A 23,373-nucleotide genomic window follows, 5' to 3' on the forward strand; every position below is an offset into this window, starting at 1 on the left:
TGTTCCCCCCCCCGGTTTATTCTGGCACGCCGGCCATTTTGGAACTGGGCGGAGCATGCTCAGAAGCGACTTTTGATGCTGCTCTGCCCAGTTCCAAAATGGCTGCAGCGTGACTTCCGGTCTGCTATTTTCGGCCCGGTCCCTTATTTCTCTGACAGCAACTTGGCAGGTATGCATCAATCCAGAGAAAAACCCAAACTGCCGTTTCCCCCCCCCCCCCAATTAAGTGTGGTTTTCCCTGGATTAAAGTAGCAGGACATGAAGAAATGTGGATAAGCTCTAACAAGTCACTCGCTGGCTGGAAGCTCTGATAACCCCTAAGCGACGTTTTCACTGATCATTTTGTTTCTAGATTCATAGACTTGGAAGGGTTCTTGACAACCGTCTCTAGTCTGACCCTCTGCTTGATACAGGGGGAAGGAATTCAACGTTAAATGGACACAGTACTACAGATGCAGCCCAGACAGCACAGAACAGCGTGAAACGATTACTTCTTGTGACCTGGACACTATGCTTTTGCATAGGTTGGCTAGGACCAATGGGAGCTGTAGTCCAATTCACCAGAAGCGCATCAGATTGGTGAAAGCTGCCCTGGTGCAATTTTTTTTTTAAAAAAAATCCATTTTAACAAATCCTAACATTTTGCAGTTAGGGAAGTGACTGGGAAATGCATTGAAAAGGATGGAGTGGACGATGACTCCTCGGTGAATGTTCATTCTTGTATAACCGCTCCATAAACAAATCAGAATTAAGTAAATCAGGTTAAATAGGTCACCTTCTGATAAAACCGGGTGCTGCTCCAGAACTTCTAAGGCCTGAGGGAACAGGGGCCAGTGGGCTAGCAAGGAAAATGGATACTCTGCCTGCCATAGCTTTTCAGACTGCTCTGCCTGCTCTCACACTCCTCATCTTTGCTCATAGCAGTGTCATTCTTTCGAGATTCCATATATATTAACCAGAAAAGAAATGGGTTCCATGCTGCAGTCTTTACACCAATGGCTTACACCATTCTGCGATGAGAATCTGTCCCTGTTGGAAGCACTTAATAATAAATCTCATGCCAAACATATGGCCCATCACGATTGTTCAGTCATTAACTGCCCTTGTAGCTGGACACAATTTCTGCTAATGAAGCACTAATAAATGAGTGTGCTGATTGTTTTACCTGTTACTGCCACTATTATGAAAATGAAAAGGCCCTAGTGATTTTGAGAGTGAATATGTACATCAGATAAAAGTTGTTGCTATGGGAAGAGCTCAAGCTTGGGCAAAAGTGAAGGGTGTTTTGCACCACTGAGCCACAGAAGGGGGCACATTTTCTTCACCACATGGGCACTATCCATGCCAGAGTGCAACTAGTAGTACTCAGCATTTCTGCAAAGCAATGGCATCTGTAATTCTCTTCTCGTTTGGCAGATGACCATTTACACGAGGAATGTGGAAATAAAAGATCGCTGTCTGGTTCAGTGTAGTGCAGGAAAAAAATAAAAGATAAAATTGTTTGCATGTATGGGAATAATAGAAGGGGCAGCAGTAGCTTGACCCCAACAACAACAACAACAACAACAACAACAACAACATAGCAAACTGGAGCAGAGCTGGCCAAAGACCTTTTTGGTGCAAGAGGCAGAAACCTCAAATTTCTCCTCTCCTATTAATGAATCTGGGCTCACAATCTGCTGTGCCAGCCCCACTAAAATGAAGAGGGGCTGCGCAAGAATGCGCTCTTATTTCTTTCCATGGGGTTTGCTCTGAAAAGGAAAAAAAAAAAGCTCCGTGGGTCAGAACTGCCTGGCTCTCGTACAGCTGTCTTTACTGTCATTCAAGCTAGCGATGCCCTTGATTTGGAATGTTATGGAAAGGAGACTCATCTTCTTCCTGGATCCCTGGTCCCATGGGACTCCCATGGTCCCATAAGAGAAGAGAAGCTATGTGAAGAGAGTTTGGGCGTGTGTGTGTGTGCGGTATTTGTTACGGCAGCAGTTTGGGGTGGTGGCCGCCAATGGTGGTGGCATCCGCAGTGCTGCTGCAAGGCGAGATTCTCGTTTCGCATAGCCAGAAGGACTGGATGTGGCCTTCTCTATTTACAGAGGTTTAGAAGCCTCAGCTGGAAGCAACGCAAAGGCTCATTGCAGACCAGCAGATTTTTTATTTTTTTGAGGAAAGAAAAGGGGCAGATTCTTATCTCTGCCACGTTTTCGGATCAACGCAGGTCAGGCATCCCCCTTGACATCCTGCCTCTTTCTGGCCGGGTCTTGATGAACGACCTGGGGGTGGGTGCAGGAATGAAGCAGGCCTTTACGCGCGCGTGTATGTGTGTACACACACACACACACACACACACACACACACACACACACACACACACACTTCAGTGAACAGCCACAGATTGGGGGGGGAGCAAGGGGGGTTAGAACTGGAAGCAGATGGTCACTTTGGCAGGGCGCCGAAAAAAAGAATCTGTTCCATACATCGCACACAGCAGTCTCGGCAGAGGCCTCTGCCAGGAAAAACAGAATTACCTCTCTGATTACAGCAAGCGGGCGCAAGCGCTCTTCCTGTAACACTGGGCTTTGTGAGCCAGCCAGGCCAAATAGGGGCTGCTTTGGTGTGTGTTTTTTAAAGTGCAAAATAAAGCCATAGTGCTGCACAGCTCAGGCATGGCCTGTAGAAGAGAGGTGGTTTTCCCCCCCTTGCCCTTAGCTTCAGTACAGACCCATTTTTTAAAAAAGAGAAAGAGAAACTTTCCGTACAAAGGGGTGAGCGCGATCCATCGTCGCCCCTCTTCGCTTTGCTTGAGTGTTACCCTCCCCCCCACATACTTTTGTGTCCTTGGAGCAACAAGTTCCAATTTTCAAAAATATAAATCTCTCCCAATCAAAGAACACTTGATGTTACAAAAATACATTCGAGAGATTGTTTATTATTAAATCCAGCTAACCGCCATTTATATGGGTCTGGCTTTGGAATGGAAAGTTCCTTTGTTGCTCTGATGGGTGACCTCTTCCAAGAGCGAGTCACAGAGAGCGTGCTTCTGTTGGTTCTCTTGCGCTTCTCAGCACACGGCACCCTTCTGGATAGTCTCTCTGGGTCGGGTTCTGGAGCCACAGTGTTGCAGTCGTCCGGCTCCTGCAAAGAAGGCCAATTTTAGAAGGTGGTGTGGAGTTAAAGGTAAAGGTAAAGGGACCCCTGACCATTAGGTCCAGTCGTGACCGACTCTGGGGTTGCGCGCTCATCTCGCATTATCGGCCGAGGGAGCCGGCGTATAGCTTCCAGGTCATGTGGCCAGCATGACAAAGCCGCTTCTGGCAAACCAGAGCAGCACATGGAAACGCCGTTTACCTTCCCGCTGTAGTGGTTCCTATTTATTTACTTGCATTTTGACGGGCTTTCGAACTGCTAGGTTGGCAGGAGCTGGGACCGAGCAACAGGAGCTCACCCCGTCACAGGGATTCGAACCGCCGACCTTCTGATCAGCAAGCCCTAGGCTCAGTGGTTTAACCCACAGCGCCACCTGGGTCACCTGGGTGTGGAGTTACCTCCTTGCAATTAGGCTATGCAGTTCCACAGGGAACTGCAAGTTTTATCCCCTGCTATTTAATACTGTATTTTTCTGTGTATAAGACGAGGGGTTTTTATTATTTAAAAATGTTAAAAATTGGGGGTTGTCTTATACACGGATAGTGCAAGGGGGGCGGGCAATTGGTGGCAGCCGCAAGCAGGAGATTGTCAGCGGCGATTTGGCGGGTGATTGGTGGCTGCGGCAAGGCCTGCTGGCGATTGGCTGCTGCGGCAATTGGTTGGGCGATCGGCGGCGGCTGGCGGCAAGCAGGCAAGCGATTGGTGGCTTCATCGATGTGTGAGATTGGCAGTGGCGGTCATCTAAACAACTCTGCACATCCCCCCTCCCACAAAAAAAAAGATTAACAACTTCTGGAGTGTGCATGCACACGACAGCTCATACCATTGACAAACTTAGTTGGTCTCTAAGGTGCTACTGGAAGGATTTTTTAAAATTTTGTATCAATTAGAACAGGAAGAGAAATATAAATCTGCATTCTACAAATACCACAACCCTGCAATACGTGAATATGAGTTGTTCCCGCCACGATTGCGAAGATCCCATTAGAATAACACAGAGGGGTTTTGTTATATTTCTCTTTGTTCTTTTATAGCTTTGCACTTTGTAATCTGTGACTTCGCCGTTTTAACCTGTTACTCTGACATCTAAATTGAAAAGCTGTCAGCCTTTATAGCATGCGTAGCTGTGTGGAAGTTTCAAAATAACACATTGCTAAGTCACACATTACAAACTGCAGAGTCATGAATAATGAACTGAGAAATCTTTGACTAATCAACCTCAAAAATGAACCGAACTGCCAAATAAAGTAGAAAGATGTTCTGTGAAAAGGAAACTCCAAATACTTTAAAGGTTAATACCACTAAAAATGGTCCATTATTATTGCTGCATCTGTTGTTGTTGTTGTTATTATTTAATAATAACATTATTAATGTATATATTGGCTGTGAGCAGGGCTGTCTTAAGCCTATCCGGCACTGTGGTTCAAAGATCCCTCCAGCGCTCCCCCCTCCCTTTCCCAGAGTTGCTGACCTTTTTACAGCACTGCCGGCAGCTTTGAGGGGCTGGAGGAGGTGGGCAGCAGCTGGAGGGCAGCTCCTGCAGCGGGGAAGAGGCGCAGAGCTGCTTCAGCACGTGCCCAGCCTCCGCCTCTTCCCTGGCACCTGTGCCGCGGTGGCCACGACAGGTGGAGGCTCTGGGCGCGGCGCTGCTTCGGTGCGGTGGACGAGGACAGTGAGCTGATGCCGGGAGGCGCCACGTCCAGCCACCGCCTCTTCCCAGGCGCCCTCCAGAACTCAGCGCGAACTTGGCGCCCTGGTGCCCCGCGCCACTTGCCTCTATGGGCAAGACGCCCCTGGCTTTGAGCCTTGGAAGACCTGCTCCCTGCCTTGCAGCCTTTTCCACCTGGCTTGGGAGTGCGGGGCCCAGACTGACTCCAGCTACAAAAGCTGAGGCTGTTGAACAGACACTTGGGGTGGGGTATTGTTTTAGGGTTTTTTTGGGGGGGGTGTTGCTGTTGTCTTTTTGTATATTTTTGATCTTGTGATTTATGCAGAAATTGTTCCATTTGCTTGTGTATTTTTTATGTTTTATTTATTGCTTACGACTACTTTTGAAACTTGCAGTTATGCTTTTTTGGACGTTGTAAGCCGCCTTGAGCATGTTTTGAACGGTGGAAAGGCAGCATACAAATAAAATTATATATGTATGTATGTATGTATGTTTATTTACATACCACTTAATTGTCAATATGGTTTCTGTGTACACAATAAACCAATTTCATCAAAACATTAAATTTAACATTCACAAATAAAATGTACTATAAAACTAGCCCATTAAAATTTTGTTTAAAGATTTAAAATAGCAAATTAAAGCATTTTAGTAAGTTGAAGCCAAGAGATCAGGGGGATCCTTGTGTAAACAGGAACATCTTCAAGAATGGTGTGATGCCAACAAGGTTAGCTTTGCATGGGCTTCCACTCGTGGGGACAGTTAATTGAATAAAAACAACGTTATTCATTTATTTTAAAATATGTGTATGCTATCTGTCATGTGATCATATCCAGGCATCTACAAATAAATTATTATTAAGCATTATTATTATTTGTTCTGTCTTAGTTCTCTTCTGGGATATTCATTTTTAGAATTACTTTGATATTAAAGTTCCTAAGGACTACTTCCACTTGGTCAAAATGAACCTTGATTCACTATAATGCCTGCAGGGGGGCAAAGGGATTCTCATTCCCCATAACTTTATAATGGCCCCTTTACCTACCATTGTTTACTGGGTCTGGCTAGAACAGAGCAATTGGGGTGGCTTTCATTAAAGAGCCCCCCCCTACTCCCACAACTCCCATGATTCACATGCTGACTCAGTTGTTTCACGAATATAAATGGACCTTGATAGATGGAAGCCACGGGGGTTCAGCCTCTTCAGGGAAGTAAATATAATTAAAATTAATATTCACCCCCTCTCACTTTGTCTGCACCCTCAGGGATGTACAACATCGCATATTGCATTCAGACTAAATACCATCCTTCCCAGCTTCTCATTGAGTGGTACCAATAATATTCCCTGAAGAAAGTGCACCTTCCACATGAATAAGGTTTTTAATTATCTTTGCCTTGCCTCATAGAGTTTCCCTAGTATCCCATGCCCTAGAGGGAAAACTTCACCCTACTGAGCAAAAGCTACAAGAGCAGCAAGGCTGGCTCTACCTGAGGTTATGCAGTCCCCTGCCAGAAACTGACAGATCGGTGCGGAGCTCCTCGTGAGGTGCGCCATGCAACTTATGAGTGGCAGCTTCACAGTAAAACACCTTCAGGCCCTGGACTAACTCTGCCCACACAGAGTGAGATCTTTGGATCCTTCTGTGTAGGAAAGAGCACAAAGGGCTTCCTGTCAGGGCCGGCGCATCCATTAAGGCGAACGAGGCAGCTGCCTAGGGCGCCCAAAGGGAGGGGGCACTGGCCAGCCTGCCCGCCGCCCCCCGGTGCTGCCTGGGGCCGCCTCCACTGCGCCTGTCAGCTGTTGAGCAGCTTCAGGCCGCTATCCCAAGGTGTGCGTGCCTCCGGAGAGTGGCCTGAAGCTGCTCAACAGCTGACAGGCGCAGCGAGGTGGCCCCAGGCTCGCGGTCCCCGCGAGCTGTTTTTTATTTTATTTTATTTTATTTATTTTTTCTACTTTTCATTTTTTCTATTTTTTATTTCTATTTTCTATTTTTTATTTCTGTTTTCTATTTTTCTTTTTTTATTTTTTTATTCCACTTTTATTTTTTCTAAAAAAGGTCAACAACTCTGGGAAATGGGGTGGGGGCGCCAGAAGGTGATCTCGCCTAGGGCGCAAAAAACCCCTAGCACCGGCCCTGCTTCCTGTTCCAGCTGAGCCTTGCTTAAGGAACAAGGTCTTCCCGAGCTTCAGTGCACTCTGGCATTCTTTGGCCCTAACGTCCGGCTTGCTCCTTGACTCAGTCTCCTGGCTCTGGCTTCTTCTTCAGACTTGACTACGGGCTGGTCCTTGGCTCTTAGCTCCCACCTCAGTGATGACTGCTACTCACTGCCACCCAGTCGTAACTTTGTCTCATGGGGTGTCATGAAAGAGCAAAAGATCTATATTATTTCTATTTCTATTATTATTATTATTATTATTATTATTATTATTATTATTATTATTGCCAGAGAAAGGCACCTGTGGGGTTTGCTCCCCTGGGTACCAAAACTGTCACTGAAAGTCTACTCAGTATTGATCCAGAGTAGATTCCAATGTATAGTTAGCAGAGTAAAAACTTAAACACGTTGCAGGATTCCCAAAAAGAGACCAGAGGCAATTGTATTTCATCCAGCAGAGCTTTACTGCTACTGAAGGCAAATGAGAATAATAGTCACAAATCCAATACGTTCAGGATTGGCACTGTCCATAAGAAATCCAGTTGCAGCAGACTTAACAAACTTACAACTTAACTAAAACGTAACACTCTACACAGCACACCAGGACGAAAGAGAGACGGAAAGAGAAAGTGAGTGAAACTTGAGCAACCTCCTGGGTATTATGCACCTTTCCTGGGGAATGAGATACTGCCATTTGCTGCTCCATCTTAGGCAACAATACATTGCAGGCTGACCCTGATGCGTGCTGCTGGAGACTCATTAACAATACTTGCATTGTGGGTGGGTAGCTCTTTGTTCCACTCATATAACATTCACCCCAAACAGGGCCAGCCCTACCATTAGGCAATTACTTCAGGTGGCAGGGAGATGCTGGAGAACAGAGCTGTGTTGTGCCACGCAACCTCTCCTGCACCTCCTAAGATAACCTGTTACCTGTTCTCTTGTCAGCATCCAAGTACATTTCAGCTCCCAGTCCAGTTGGCTTCTGTGGAGCCGTATGTGGAATATGAGTGTGGAGGCACAACCTTGTCTTTCACCTAAGGCAACAAAGTAGGCCAGCCCTGTCAACTATACCTGTAGTCCTGAAGGAGCGTCTCCACCCCCATCGTTCTGCCCGGACACTGAGGTCCAGTGCCGAGGGCCTTCTGGCGGTTCCCTCGTTGCGAGAAGCCAAGTTGCAGGGAACCAGGCAGAGGGCCTTCTCGGTAGTGGCACCCGCCCTGTGGAACACCCTCCCATCAGATGTCAAAGAAAAAAACAGCTACCAGATTTTTAGAAGACATCTGAAGGCAGCCCTGTTTAGGGAGGCTTTTAAGGTTTAATAGATTATTTTATTTCATTTTTCTGTTGTAAGCCGCCCAGAGTGGCTGGGGAAACCCAGCCAGATGGGCAGGATATAAATAAATAAATAAATAAGTTATTATTATTATTATTATTATTATTATTATTATTATTATTATTATTAACTAATAATCTGACCACAATTGTGGGAGCCAGAGAGGGGCCCCCTCCAGTTTCCTTCCACTTTTTCTTACCATGTTATTGCTATTCAGCGGTCCTACTTGTTGAAGACCGCACTGTTTATGTTAAAATCACTGGATTCTTCCTATATTCATCTCTTTGAGGGTGGGGTGGGGGGAATAAATAAAGAAGTTCCTTTTTAAAGCGTCAGCCAGCATGTTTCCAGTAAAAGTGCCATGTTGGCCAGTTTGATACTTCTCTTCCTGTTTCTACTATGGGGATGTCACTTTTTTTTAACTAGATAGGCTGTGCGTTTTGGGATATGAGCACTTTGATCTGGTGAGCTCCGGTGATTGCTGTTCATAGCCATGTTGCCGTCATTACACGACTCAATGTCGCAGCATATTTCCTTTAAATAAAAAATAAAATAAAGAAATGGTACAGTTAACATCCTAGGTGGCTATCTGCCTCCCTGCTGCGCATCTCGATTGTGAGATGATGCGGGCGATTATTTTCTGTACAAAAAGCAGCAGCACTCCCTCCCACTCTCTAACCTGCCCTCCTGTCATTTCAGGAGCCTTTTACGTTTTTATTTTTAAACCTCCTTCTTGGCTATGTGCTTCCCATTTTTAAAAATAACTGCTCAAGAAAAGAAGTAAAGAAAACTGGGAGTTAAAGGACATAAAAACAGCGAAGAGACAAGCTGGAGACAGTCACTGTACTTCCTATTTTTAAACAAGAACATTTGTGAATAGCAGCGTGGTTTAGCGGTGGTTGGGGCATCCCTCTTTCTCGCCCCCCCCCAAAAAAAACTCAGAGAGAGGCTCTCAAATCTCTTATTTCGGAACAGACCTCACCATGACCTCACCATTCATCAGTGCCTTCTGGCTATATATGAAACATCTTTTCCGTATCGTGAAGGCAATGTCACATTAAGCTTTCTACAATTCCTAACAAATTGCTTTACGCACAGAGCAGTCTGCTTTCACCTACAGCCCTGTTCACCCTGTTCCCCACCCTCCTTTTAATAATATTTTTTAAAGCATTATATACAGGAAGGCTGGGACACACTGTCAAACAGAGTGCCAAGGATACCCCAGTCCCCCACGATTTTAATTTGCTCAGGTGTAGGCAGATTAGTGCCATGGGCCCTTGCTCCTGAGTCCTTTAAGCATCTAGCAATGGGCCTGCTTTATTTCACACCAGCGTTGTGCCCCACAGAACCTAATATTATTGACTACTAACAAACAAGCAAAGGGGAAGATCTCTGCTCCGACAAGCTTACAATCTAACTTTTGCCACCGGGGAGACAAAGAGAGGAACGGAGGAGAGACAAGGAAGAGGCTTCTGTAGGTAACTACGGATAAATACAGGCATTAAGGCTCAGCTGTACGATCTCAGTTCTAGCACAGCTCTTGCTAGCCTGCTAAGTAATGACTAAAGTATTGCACGCAAATGTGTGTAACTGAACAGCCACATCTCCCCTTCCCTGCCCGCCCCCACCGCGCTGATAAAGCTGCTTTGGGAGAGGGCAATGTGAAATGGAGAAGCAGCAGGTGGGAAAGGGTTAAGCATCCCCTCCTAATGTGGTTTTCCTTGAATGGAGGGTGGGAGTGCTGAAGACCACAAGAGTTTGGTCACCTATGTTTGCATGTAGACATCGTCTTGGGGCCAACATATCTTTGGCTACTGCGATAGAGGTTCTCTCCTATTTAGATGAAAAATATGCGGGTGCACCTGATGAGGACTAGGACCATGCAGCGTCCGGGTTAATTAAAAAACATTGCTCCTGTGCCATTTTCCTGCTGAAAATCACCTCCCTCGCAACCTGCACACACACACACACACACACACACACACACACACACACCCTCGAAACAGCTATTTGCCCCTGAAGCTTAGACCAGGGGGAGAGTCATGAAGGACCCAAGAAAAGGAGGGGAGACATTGCAGGCAAGATTTTAGCTCCTCAGACCTTCCCTGGTAGCAGAAGCAGCTTCAAGGTGCTATAATCAATGCTTTTTTCCTTTAAAAAAATGTTTAGGGGTACTCTCGTTTCCCTACTCATATTGAAATACTGCCCCTCAATGAGACCCAACTTAGATTCACAAAATGTTTAGGGGTATGCGTCCCCCCCCCGAAAAAAGCACTGGCTATAATAATCTGCACCCCGTAACTCTGTAGACAGCTGTTCCCCAAAGAATGGATATGATTATTGCAGAAGCAAGAATATCAGCATTTTTTCTCGAAAATGTCAAAAGGGTATATTTAGATTCAAATATTGCTTTCCATTTTTGCTCGCATGTGAATTGCCAGTAGTCTTCTAATGTTCTTCTTCTAATTTACTCATTAAAAAAAATAAATAGTATACCACTGATTGGTTTAACACATGTAATTTTATATTCCTCATTAATTTTCTACTCTATATGGTACATTGTAAATGTTGATATTTTTAATTCAACAATTGTGTAGCTTTTGAATTGATAGCCTAAATTTTTCTACAGAGCATAATTTTTGATTGGGTGACTGCCTTTTAATTACGGCGACATTCCAATTAGCTTAGTGTATTTAAAATAATTTCACAAAACCTGTTCTTTCTTTTAAAAGAACCAAATGACAGAAGATAAGCATCTTTATATATATATGTAAAGCTAAAGCAGCTCCAAGCCTCATTTTCTATTGTAAAGGAATAATATATAGTAGTTGAATATGTTTACAAGGAAACTTGTCTCTTGTTTTTATATATACAGATATTTAGAAAGATAATAACAGTGATAAAAACCACCATAATTTGAGGGGGGGGGAACAATGGCTAAACTATGGGAAAACTAAAGGCTAATTTAATTTTCCTTCAGGAAACTTCATATAAAAATAAGATATTGGAAATTATCTACAATTGTGAGACATGTTTCTAGCATTGGGGCAGAACTTTTCCGAGGGTGTAGCCTCTACTGTGAAATAACTACTACTATTATTTTTCCACTTAAGATCTGTGATGATAAGATGATGATGAATCCTTAGGGAATCCATTTTGAATAAAAATGTCTTGGTTGTATCTGTGGACTCTTCAAAGGGACAAAATACCTACTGTATAAAAAAACTTTAAAGTCATGGGTGAGTTCACATTAGGAATACTTAGTAGGGACCTTAAAAGGGGCATTGATACGAGTTATTTTTATTAATTAAAATTAATTTATATACACCCTTCATCTGAGGATCACAGGGCAGTTTATAGTATAAAGTTGGGGAACTCAAGCAGGTGGACTTTCAAACCCCTTCTTTTAAAATATTGATAAATACTGACATATGGCTATTTGGAGATACTGTAGTCTGAAGGACTCGGATTCATATTCCTGAATAATTGTTTCGCAACACCAGTCTTTGCTCAAGAGGCTATTCAGGTAAAATGTACTCTTCTGATTATTGTTGATCACAGAGTACTGTTGATAGTAACTGCGTAAAGACAACTTTTCCATAGTACTCAAGTTACACATGTTTGGCCGTTTCAGATGTAGCACTATGCCATAGTTCGACATTATTTGGGAGCTTGTACTCTCCCCCTTCTCTTCTGGTGCAGCTGCAAAGAGACTTTGGAAGGTTTCACTCCCATTTTAGATTAACCACAGCTTTTCATTCCATCTAAACCCAGACAAACTAAGGTTAATCTTAACTAGGTATTGTTGGAATCAAGCTCTTTTTCAAACCATAGTTTATGAAGCGGGCTTGTTTTTGTTATCCATTGTTAAGATTAGCCACTGTTTAGAGTCCAGAGAACACACAAAAGCAAAGCAAAAAAACCACGGCATGACACCACCACAACCCCGTATTTGTACTTGAGAAACTAATGGTGAGTCTAGACAACCTTTTGTGACAAATTGGAAAGCGGTCGCCTACACAAATCATGAATTAGGCTCCTATTTTGAAAGCAGAGAAAGCAAATTTGAGAGGGGTTTTGTTAACAAAGCATCATTTTGCTGGCTGCTGATAAACAGGTACTGTTGAGTGTGGGGAAGGGGTTGTTTTAGGGAGTTGTGAGTGGGTTAGGGATCTTGACGGGTGTTATTCCTCTGTATTAAAAACCTAAATCTTTACATTTAAAAAGTATGTCTCACATGGCCCTTTTCCTATACAAAACTAAACTTAATGTAAATAAAAATGCATTCGCTTATATGCAGCAGCATATGTGATGCTGCCATGAATATCTCTTTTGCTATGTATAAATATATATATATAAAATGTCCAGTAGCACCTTTGAGACAAACTAAGTTTGTATCTCTTTTGCTGCAATTGCAGAGGGCAAAAAGCTGAGGCAGCGTAATTCTAGCCCAAGAGATACTTGTATGATTTTCATACCTGATGTAGTTATATAGTACTTTTTATTCCTAGCAGTTGTCTTCATGAAGAAATTTTTTTATACATGAAGCAGTCTGAAAAACCACTCCTTGTCAGACACGATGGAGCTCCTTCGTTGATTAAGGAAAGTAAGACTTTACTTCAGTATACAGGAAGGTTAGTGAGCTGATTGCTTTATCTTTGGGCTACAATGGAAGGGGCTGCAATAACCTTACAGCTCTTTTATTCATTATTCTGTGGAGAATAATGTGGGGGGGGGAACCTCGTGCTTCAAGCAGGCGCCTCCATCTAGCCCCTGGGCAGTGACTCCGGCTTGCACCCCACACATGTGGGTGCCTGTCTCCAGGGTGCATATGCATGCTGCGAGGCACGCATACTATGTCATCGCGCCCTTCGTGGTGTGTGCGCTACGCCATCAAGCCCCCAGCGAGATGACCTCACTTGCGCACGTAGCAGGGCACAGTGACATAGTGTTGAGCGCTCTGGGGGTGGGGGTGGGCGGGCGTGATGATGCCGTCTCACTGCACTTTATGGGTGCCCTGCACCCTCATTCAACATTTTGTGGGAGCCATGGCACCCAGGGGCCCTGGGACCTGGCGCCTATGCCCCCAGGCCTACCTCTTGTCCACACTCTGCACAAGCCAGCCTTTGTGTCTTTCCCAAGGGCTTTTGCCTGGCTGGAATGTGCCTTCGATCTCCAATACAGTAAAGCACCTTGCTGGCCTGGATGTAGTATGGAGAGATGTGTGTGTGTAGAAACCAGTGTGTGTGTGTGTGTGTGTGCGCGCGCGCGGCTGGAATTCAGCCTACGGTACAAAAGTAAGAGCCACGTCCTTTGCCCTCCCCAGTTTTGCCTGTGACCATTGGCATATGGCCCCCCAGAAGCTTGCTCACTAGACAAGGTGGCTCTCGAGGCTCAAGAGCAGGGGTCAGCAAACTTTTTCAGCAAGGGGCCGGTCCACTGTCCCTCAGACCTTGTGGGGGGCCGGACTATATTTTGAAAAAAAATATTAATGAATTCCTATGCCCCACAAATAACCCAGATGCATTTTAAATAAAAGGACACATTCTACTCATGTAAAAACACCAGGCAGGCCCCACAAATAACCCAGAGATGAATTTTAAATAAAAGGACACATTCTACTCCTCATGTAAAAACATGCTGATTCCCGGACCGCCCGCGGGCCGGATTTAGAAGGCGATTGGGCCGCATCCGGCCCCCGGGCCTTAGTTTGGGGATCCCTTCTCAAGAGCTTCCCCACCCCTGCTAAATAGAGTTGTGCTTTAGAGATGACTTCTGTGCCTCTACTCCAGCAGGCAGCCATTTATACCCCTGGACTCTTCTGCGAGTGCCAAGAGGCACCCTCTTTCTCAGATTAGTAGGCCTTCCTTTCCTCTCTCCGCATTGGCGGTTTCCTGTTCCCTGGCAGCCACAGGTGAAAGAGAGGGCAAGGCTCCTCCATGAATAATTGTACAGAGGAGGGGAAGTTCAGCAGACCCGGCTTGTCCTATAAGCGTACCCTCCTTCCCCTCTCTGAAAAATGGTCACTCTTCCTATGCAATACCCAATCCTTGATCCCATACCCTCCAACATTTCTCAAATGAATACAGTGGTACCTCGGTTTATGAACACAATTGGTTCCGGAAGTCTGTTCATAAACTGAAGCGTTCATAAACTGAAGCGAACTTTCCCATTGAAAGTTATGGAAAGTGGATTAATCCGTTCCAGATGGGTCCGCGGTGTTCATAAACCGAAAATTCATAAACCGAGGTGTTCATAAACCGAGGTTCCACTGTACAGGGACATTCTCTTCTACATCAGGAAGCTTCCCCCGTGTTTGATCTTGCCTCACACATCTGTCACCTTGAGCCAATTGCAACCTCTCAGCCTAACCTACCGTACCTCACAGGAATGTTGTAAAGGCAAAATGTACAAGCAAATGTACAATGCTTTCAACAGATAAATGGAATGGAATGGAATGAAATGAAATGCTAGCTGTAAGCTGCTTTAAGTCACTGTCAGAGAAAAAGGTGGGTAAGAAAAGGTGGGTTTTATATCTTGATTTTATTCTGTGAACGGCCCTGAGAGCCCCGGGTTTAGGATGGTATATAAATTGAATAAATAATAAAACAAACAAACAATAGAAACTGTGGAAATGATCAGGGACATACCAGAGAGTAAATCTTATTGAATTCAGCAAGAGTTAGTTCTGAGTAAAAATGCTTAGGATTGCTGTGTACGGCTACACAGTCTTTACCCAGTTACCTCGGAGTAAGTTCCATTGAATACGGTAGGACTTACTTCTGAGTAGACAGGGTCAGGCTCCATTTCCCCAAAAAAGGAATAAACACCCTACATGTTTCCTTTAAAAAATGGCTGGCTACGGAAGCATTGCAATTGAAGAATTTAAAGTGGGTTGGTTACCTTTGCCTTCGAAATTATAGGAAGGACTTCATATGCCAGCTTCACCGTTTCCTTCATTTGGTGCAGGTGTTTTATTTTCCGTATAAACAGGACTCCATTTTTCACACACACACCCCACACCACTTTTAATGGTTCTCCAAGTTGTGGACGGGGCAATCGGGCATCAGAGCAGAAACCGGGATGGCGTCTGTAATTCTGGTGTAGCGCTGTGTACCAGACTACCAAAATTAACCAGAATAAAATTCAGGCAGCTTTCCTAAAACACAGTATAACACTGGGACTGTCCCTGGAAAACTGGGACACTTTGGAGGGGATGTGAAGCAACACCTGCACACTATTAAAGGTGCAAGCACCTGCCCCATCGTACCCCAAGCCCCTTACTGCTTTGGCACAAACACAGACACTGCCAGAGAATGATGCCTCTGTAGTCCTTGTGGCAATGAGAGATGTGAGGGAGAAATCTTCAGAAAAGCGCTGAGCGGCAACCCTGGTCGCAGTTAGGCGGTGGCTCCATTCGGCAGCAGATTTTGGGGTGCCGTTAAAGTACAGGGAATTGTGGGTTAGATATTTTTTTGGGGGGGGTCTTTGCTGGGAAGGGGTAGGGGAGGCAGATTGTTCTGCCAAAATGTCTCTGTGTGTCTCTTTGCTGAGGAGGCTATTGAGCGGGGTACAGAGCTAGGCCTTTAGAGCAGAAAGAGTGTCTGACAGACTGGAGATATTGGCGGGCGGAGGGGTGGGGGTGGGAGGTTGGATGTCTGGAGTCCTGGCAGGGGTGGTGGGGGCTATATTGGGCTCAGGGAATCTCCCCTCAGCCGCCTCTCATGTCCTGAAATTCCAGTTTCAAGGGGTAGAACTTTGAACAAAGCCTCGATTGACGAGGTGCCCGCTGGTGCCATGGCAACGCCGGCTCTGTCTTGCATGGGCAGAGTGTGCCAAGAAGGTGCCATGGTGACGCCCGAGAGGCGCGCGTAAACCTGTGAAATCCCCGCAGCCGAGGAGGAGGAGGGCAATTGTCTGCCCTGGGCACTCTCCTTAAAGAAGCCACATCCCCCTTCCCCACCCCGTGCCCCTGGGTAGGGATGGCTTGGCAGCGGTTTCCTCTCCTAAGCCGTCTCTGTGCAGCTGTTATTTGGGGAGAGGCAGGCTCAATAGGGTGCCCCCCTCAGTTGGCACAGGCTGTGTGCCGGGCCATTGTTGTGCTCTATACCAGCCTGCTGAATAGGAGGTGGCATCTGTTTTCTTCCAGCGATGGGAACTTCATCTCCAAAGCCCTGGCATCAGTTAGGGGGCGATTGGGTTGGAGCGAGGGAGGGGGGGGGACACTTTATTGTCCGAAGGGGGCATTACGTTTCTATCACTAATGCAGCTCACACAGAGAAGGCAGGGACTCAGTGCCAACAGCCATGACCCAGTCTGCCCCTGGCTGGCAGCTTTGCCAGTCTCCCTTCCCTTCTACCCATGCCAACGTGCCCACCCCACCCCCTCCTGGATAGGCTTTCCATGGGGAACGGGGCGAGTGCTAGCAGGCAGCAGAGCAGACGAAACAAGAAAAGCCGATCTTTAGAGTGAAAGCAAGTGAAAGAGAAAGGAGGGGGGGGAGTGCAGTGGAATTAGGCGAAGCCGACACCAGGACTCCTGGGTTCTCTCCCATTATATTCTGGAAAAGCAGAGAAAAGGGGGTCTAAGTGGGTTGTCCAAAGTCCGTTTCGGGGCCTAATCCGGCCTGCCGGCCAGTTTAATCCGGCCCCTGTGGCAGTTTATTTCCTGGGGTAAAATCCCCCCCCCAAAAAAACCTGGACAATTTCAATCCTAAAAAAACGGTCAACAGCTTTCGTCGGCCCTCACGGCCCTTCACTCCATCAAGTCTGGCCCTCTTTGAAGAAAGTTTGGACACCACTTTAAGCAGCGGGGCAGGAGCTGGTGTCCCCGATCCATTATTAAGGAAAACACTATCCCTGATTTCTGCACCCTTTTCTGTTTCTCTCTATATTAAGAGGACAATTAGTGCCACAACTGCGAAGTTTTAAATAAGCAAAATATATAGCTCAGGTACTATTGCGTTCATGGTTTATTCACAGTATATCATAAAATGGGGTCACCTTATGCTAGATTGTAAAACGACATAATATACCAAATAGAAAGCCTTGCGCTTCCTGCTACACAATCACCTATTTCATTTTGGGAACTAGTGTTAATAGGCGATTAACAAATGTAAGTTATAATCAAATTAATAAGCAGCCTAGTCCTGAAGGGGTCTCTAATACTGGTTGGGGACAACTTTTGCAAGGCAGGCTCTACATTTGGTGTTCGGCTCTGTGGTGGTCAAGGAAATTTTTGGATTTCCCCCAAAATTAAAGAAATAACTCCTTTTCCAAATTTGAGAAGGACGTTATTATTATTATTATTATTATTATTATTATTATTATTATTATTGGCACTGTTGTTGTCATTGTTATTATTGTTGCTATTGGCCTTTATTGGCATAAATTTAAACAATAAAATCACCCAAAGTCATCCAAATACATTAATAATCCAAACACATGCAATATGTTAAATACTAGATAGCCACCACTGAGCAAAGCAGGCAACTTTAGATTTCGCTTAAAAAATCTCGGCACTTAATATGCATCATCAACAAGATGTCTGATTTATCAAAAACGGTGGGACAGCATCATCAGCAAAGTCCCAAACATAGCAGGCTTGTCTCTGGAAGACAGAAAGAAGATTACCAGTATCAGACAAATGGAGATGATATGCGTGGATTACAATCTAAACATTCTAGCAGGAAAAAACTTTCCATGTTATTCATCCTTTTCAGGTAGCAAAAGGGAACTGGAAATCTCCAAACCCTGCTATATGACATATCAAGCATGATTCCACACCCATCGCCCTTTATTTGGCCTGCTCTGGGATCCTTTAGAAATGGCATTAACACAAGTGTCCCTCGACCCTCCCTAACAAGTAGGCAGGCTTTTGTGATAAAGCCGTACAGAAGTGGGGACTGTCTTTGTAACGTGAAATTTCCTCCCAAATGTTGTTATTATTAATGCCTTATAAAACCACCGCTAGTTTTATTTGGTCAGCCTTTTTTTTTTTTTGGTATTAAGAAAATAGATTAAAATCATTACACAGATCCTATTTATGACTTTTTAATTGGATATTAACACTGTGCTTCGGGAAAGGAGTCGGCTTGGAATATGAGTAAGTTAAACTATTTGGATCAGTGAGTGAAACGCTGACTACATCCCCTCCCAAACCACCTACGCAAGAGCAAACAGTCGGGTGTATGAGGGTTTTCTCCATTTTCCACCTCCTTCCTTTTTTGCCCACCCTACGACCACTTAGCTCCTTGACCCTCCATCTCCATGCTTCCCTTCCCTTCCCACCTCTTCTTGCCCCCCAAATCTGGTCCTTTCCTGCTGCTCCTTGCAGCACATGTCTTCCCCTGTCCCTCTTTGTGTTCTGCCCCCCCAACCTTTCAAGTGAAGAAGGGTTGAACTCTTATTCCTGACAACCAGTTTTCTATGTACAGTGCTATAGCTATATATCTATACCAGGCACCCCCCAAACTCGGCCCTCCAGATGTTTTGGGACTACAACTCCCATCATCCCTAGCTAACAGGACCAGTGGTCAGGGATGATGGGAACTGTAGTCCCAAAACATCTGGAGGGCCAAGTTTAGGGGTGCCTGATCTATATGGATAGCTCAATTATGTGACACACACCCCATGATGATGATGATGATGATGATAATTTTTTATTTATACCCCGCCCTCCCCAGTCAAAACTGGGCTCAGGGCGGCTAACACCAATAAAATTACAATAAAACATTAAAAGCAATTAATTAAAATACAGATTAAAATACAATATTAAAATTTAAAATGCAGCCTCATTTTAAGTAGTCCATAAATCCAAAGCATGAGGGAGGAAAACACAGGGGTCAGACTAAGTCCAACCCAAAGGCCAGGCGGAACAGCTCTGTCTTGCAGGCCCTGCAGAAAGATGACAAATCCCGCAGGGCCCTGGTCTCCTGTGAAAGAGCGTTCCACCAAGTTGGGGCCAATACTGAAAAGGCCCTGGCCCTAGTGGAGGCCAATCTAGACAACCCAAACAGAGGTTTACTACCTCATCTGCTTGTGAGAGCAGATCTGTGTACACACCAAACATTGAAAGTGTGTTATTTCCCTCTAGAAACTGTGGAAACTGTAGTTTACCTCTCAAAGAGCTATAATTCCCAGCATCCTTAACTATTTGATGGTGCAACCGCGCTTGTTCACATGTCTGCCTCCAGATGTATGTTTAAAAGTGGAAGGTTGCCGAACTGATATACATATTATGGCTGTTAAAGGGTGGGGAGTGTGTAATGTTGATTTCAGAAGAGGCCATAAATTGGGGGGGGGGCATCCCACCCCTCCAATTGCTTGGGGTATTTTTCTCCCTTGTCTGGTGGTTCGCTTCCAATTTTGGAGGTGGGAAGAGAAGTGCCTGAGGCAATTGAAGCCTCCTACACCACTTTCTGCATTTTCAGGGAAGATACATTAACAGCCAATGCACGCCCTCTAACACTTCTCCAATGAAAATAGGGACGTCCCATTCCATAGTAATAATTTTACTATTTTTCTTACTGGGTTGCTCCATCCACTCTTGGCAGCTTCCAACACACATTAAAACATAATAAAACATTAAACTTTTTTTAAAAAAACTTCCCTATAAAGGATTGCTTTCAGACAGTTCAGCGGTCGGATAACATACCCTCCAACATTTCACCAATGAAAATAGGGACATCCTAAGGAAAAGTGGGACATTCCTGGATGAAATCAAGACTCAGCTATACTGCTGCAAATAAAATGCTTTAAATGTGTTGTTAAGTGCAATATACAAATGGCACACTAGATGGCGATGGTGAGCTATGGCAAATTCAATATATTTTTCAGAATTTTTTTTTTAAAAAAGCATTTTCACAGCGTTTTTTAAATATGTGTGTAGATTCTAGGGACGACCCTAGAAAACAGAGACACTTGGAGGATCTACTAATGCAGATTCTCCTCTCAATCCTGAGTAGGCCTGTACTTCTGTATCTCTTTGATATACCTGCCATACTGTATTTGCCATACATATTCAGAAAAGTGAAAATGCTGTGTGCACATACACACAGGCGGGAACTGTGAGAGTGAGAAAAATTCTCTTCCTCCAAGCACCGTCATTTGAGTCACTTTTGCAAAGAGCATAACTGCACCTGAACATCTGCAAATTCTGACACCCCTTCCAGACAGCTGCTTCCTCTAGTAATGTTTATCAGTGACAGGTTGCTGAATTAATATACCTGACATACTTAAGCCACATTTGGACTGTGCCAATCTTTATGTGCATCGCTGTTAGTCAAAAAAGACTTGTGGGATAATTTCGGGTGGCACAGAAGAAAGAGCAGCACCAAACTGCACACCATCGCCCTTGGAGTGTGTTGTCAGCTTTCGAAAGCTGCTACCTCATCGCTGTTTTGATCTCCATGCCGCACATTTGCAGGTGATCCTGCTTATCTCCATGCCATGAAATGCTTTGTGGGCTGATCTCTGCAGATAAATCCCCGTTAAAGGCAGAAGAGAAGGCTGGGCCAGCTTTCTTCAAAGTGCTCCCTGTCAAACTCCTTGTGCCGGCAACTACGTTTGCAAATAGCATCGCGTGCTAAAGCAATACCTTGCTTAGAGCGCAATCTCAAACAGAAAGGAAGGAAATTCATGTTCTGAAAGTTGCTCAGTGTAGAATTAAATCGAGTTGATCAAGAATTTAAAATACTTATTAAATAAAGGGCCCTGCAAATGTTTAAATTCTCTGAAAACAGCATGAAAACATTCTGTTTTAAAAGCATTTTTATTTTATCTATTTGCAAACAGTTAATATTTACACTGGCATCTCTGTAATTTTTTTTGAATGGTGTGTACACAGCGGTGTTTTGTACGTGTATGCGGATAATGGTTCGGTGCGGTGCTATAAGTAATACCTACTTGGGTTTTTTTGCACCGAACGATGATTACTGTATATTCCTGCGTATAAGACTACTTTTTAACCCAGGAAAATCTTCTCAAAAGTTGGGGGTCGTCTTATACGCCGGGTCGTATTTCTTATACGGCGAGTATATCCCGAACTCTATATTTTAACTGGAAAAGTTGGGGGTCGTCTTATACGCCCAGTCGTCTTATATGCCAGAATAAACGGTACATCATATTTTTCATTTCCCGTTCCCATTGCTATCTATTTCAATACTTTGGGCCTTTTCACCCGACAGGTGGCTTCTCTTCCTTTTGGTGCAGCTGGCTCCAATTGTTTACAATTTACTTGATCATCTATATTTTGTCTGCTCCCTAATACAGTCCATGTGGGTTTACATACATCCACAGTGTCCACGTACCTTTGAATTAAACTCGAGAAACTGGGCTGCCCTGGGAAAGCACAGACAAGTTATGCACACCTGCCACCCTAGGGTTTTAGAGGGTCTTTTGCTGCATGTGGGGGGGGGGGGAAATTATTTAAGAGAATTGCAATGGTGCAATGTCACCACACTTGCGGTGAAATTATGCTGTAGTTCTGCACAGACGCACAAAAGATTGTTATGAAGTAAAAGAAGGTGAATGGCACCATCTATGTCACCTTTTGTGCCAGAGAGTGTATACACACAGGCTCCCACAGGAAGAACAAACAGGTACACAGCCCCTAGGTTTTCAGCATGGGTGTAGATCAGCTGTCCAAACTACCTGTTAGGGGTACGCCTGGCATTTTCACTGTACAATTTTTTGGCGAATGCTGAAGGCTCACTTCTCAACCCTGGCTTTGACATCTGAGATGTGTGCTTTCAAGACCCACCCTATTCCTGTGACTGTAATTTGTCTTCTTAATACTGAATTTTAAATGGTTGTCTTTAGCATATGAACCGCCAGGGTGCAAAGATCTGCCCAGCGCCCCCAAATTTAGTTTAGAAAAAAACCCAAATTAACTTTTATTGAGCTTTTTTTGGGGGGGGTGAACTCAAAGTTGTTGAGGAGGGGGGCGGGGACTTTCGATCCGTCGCTTTTCACTGTCGCCAATCAAGAGGGACCAGTATGCAGTAGGTATACATTTGGCGCCCCCCCCCCGAATTTGGCACCCAGGTGCCCTGCACCCCTTGCACTCCCAGGTAAAGATGGCCCTGGTTGTAAACCACCCTCAGTCCTGCTGGTGAAGGGCAGGTAATTTATTGTTAAAATTACTACTACTGCTACTATTAATTTACTGGGCCTATTGTTTAAATTTTCATGTATCTATTTCTCACTGCAAACATCAGCTGCTGGGCTCCCTGTTCAGGACTGGGGCTGCAGCATGTGGGGAGAGAAGGGTTTGACATTTTCCATTGGGGCACTGATCCTAATGGAGCCCCACCCCCCACAGCAGCAAACTGCTATTTGGGCATGGGAGCTGACGCTGTGTTTCAGTTTGGCACTGGCTCAAAGAAAGTCCAACGTTTGACAACAAGCGTAAGTTTCACAATGAGTCCTGTAGCGGGGAGAACTTTCACAGACTGTACGTTCGCACCAGCCTAAGACAATTTGATGCCTGAGGCTGTGTACACATTGCCATTTACTCTAGCTCCAGTGCACGCCCAGCACTGGCTTTTGAATCTGTGTGCACGCAGCACTGCCCACGATGCAGAGCTATCTTGTAGCTTCTTGGGAAACACCCTGAGAAATTCCACATTGCGCATGCGCAGGTGGCAGCTTCGTGAATAGGAGCTTGGGGGGGCGGGGGGGACCAAGCAGGTAATATGCATCAGGTAAAGGCAAATCCGCTCCCTTTCTGGTGTGTACAACAATGCGCAACTTCATTGACCTTGTTGTGTTGTAAGCTGCTAGTATGTACATAACATCAGACTGGGAATCCAAATGGTTTTCCTGCTAACTAACATAGGGGCACAAGCCCTCTGAGAAGCCACCCTGTGCTAGCCTCATCGAATAGCAACTTCCAGGACCAGTTCCAGGTTCAAGCCCCCACTCAGCCTGCCAGTTTCCATTTGTTCAAATCCAGCTTGGCTGGAAGTGGGTGACTCCCCTTATCTCATGGTCAAGGCACCCCTGAATCTAGAATATAAACTGCCCATGTCATCAGATATTAGGTTAAACCAGTGGTTTTCAACCAGTGT

General features: G+C 45.0%; 1 long non-coding RNA gene across 3 annotated transcripts in view; it reads right to left on the bottom strand.

Moving 5' to 3' along the window:
* The window catches only part of LOC148683367 (uncharacterized), a 101,213-nt gene that overhangs the window by 72,761 nt on the left and 5,079 nt on the right, over positions 1-23,373 (bottom strand). For 2 of the 3 annotated variants that reach the window (XR_015947242.1, XR_015947243.1), the window contains exon 2: positions 2,942-3,129. This is a non-coding gene — a long non-coding RNA (uncharacterized LOC148683367). Of the gene's footprint in view, positions 1-2,903; positions 3,130-23,373 lie in introns of those variants that run through there. The other variant, XR_015947241.1, reaches the window with a different exon arrangement.

The sequence above is a fragment of the Zootoca vivipara genome, chromosome 15, assembly GCF_965207765.1.
Source record: "Zootoca vivipara chromosome 15, rZooViv2.hap1.1, whole genome shotgun sequence".
NCBI classification, from domain to species: domain Eukaryota; kingdom Metazoa; phylum Chordata; class Lepidosauria; order Squamata; family Lacertidae; genus Zootoca; species Zootoca vivipara.